Here is a 993-nt window from a genome sequence, read left to right as displayed (position 1 = left end):
GGCAACATGATTAGTGAAGTAGAGAGTTAACAAAAAACTACAAGATCTTCAATGAGATATGAAGCTTAGAAGGATTAAGCAATTGCCCAAGATCTTTTAGGTAATAAATGAGTGTTCCACTACCAGAACCAAGATATGTGTCTTACTTCAGAGACCATATGGCCAAACATAAGCCCATATGTTATCTCTTCTTTATGCTGTTGTTGTTATGTGCCATCTACTCGGACCTGACTCATAGCAACCCTTCCTTGGGTTTCTGAGGCAATATCACTACAGAAGTAGATTATCCAATCTTCCTTCTGAGGAGTGGCTGGTGAGTTTGAACTGCCAGCCTTCTGGTTAGCAGTCAAGGGCCTAAAACAACCCTGAATTACAGTGGTAACAGTACATATCCCTGTCTTATATTGAGTTTAGTGGAATACTTTAATTAACTTACAAATGTAACTGTTGATGTCCAACATATATTATTTTTCATTTTCTTAGAAACTTTGCTTTTATGCTTATTTTATCTAATGTTTTAAAATCAGTAGCAAATATGGAATATTAACTCTGTCTATTGGCACAATATAGAAAGTTGCAATATTGAAAGATTCTGTGGGCAAAATATTGAATGATGTAGGAAACATCAAAAGAAGATGGAAGGAATATGCAGAGTAACTGTACCAAAAAGAACTGGTCGATGTTCATCCATTTCAGGAGGTGGCATATGATCAAGAACCAATGGTATTGAAGAAAGAAGTTGAAGCTGCACTGAAGGAATTGGTGAAGAACAAGGCTTCACCAACAACAAGGAATTGAAGGAATAGCCACTGAGTTGTTTCAACAAAAAATACCCCACCTGAGGCACTCAGTCAGTGAGATTTGGAACACAGAGATTTGGAAGACAGCCTCTTACCGGTCCCATCCCCACTTCTTGAGCCAGTGTTGCAGCTGTTACTGTTAACAGAGAAGCGATTGAGGCAAATTTTGAAGGAGTTCATCCAAGAAGGGCCT

This window comes from Orycteropus afer, unplaced genomic scaffold (assembly GCF_000298275.1).
Source record: "Orycteropus afer afer isolate SDZICR_OR568_19922 unplaced genomic scaffold, OryAfe1.0 scaffold00411, whole genome shotgun sequence".
NCBI classification, from domain to species: Eukaryota; Metazoa; Chordata; class Mammalia; order Tubulidentata; family Orycteropodidae; genus Orycteropus; species Orycteropus afer.
This window is presented reverse-complemented; position numbering follows the sequence as displayed.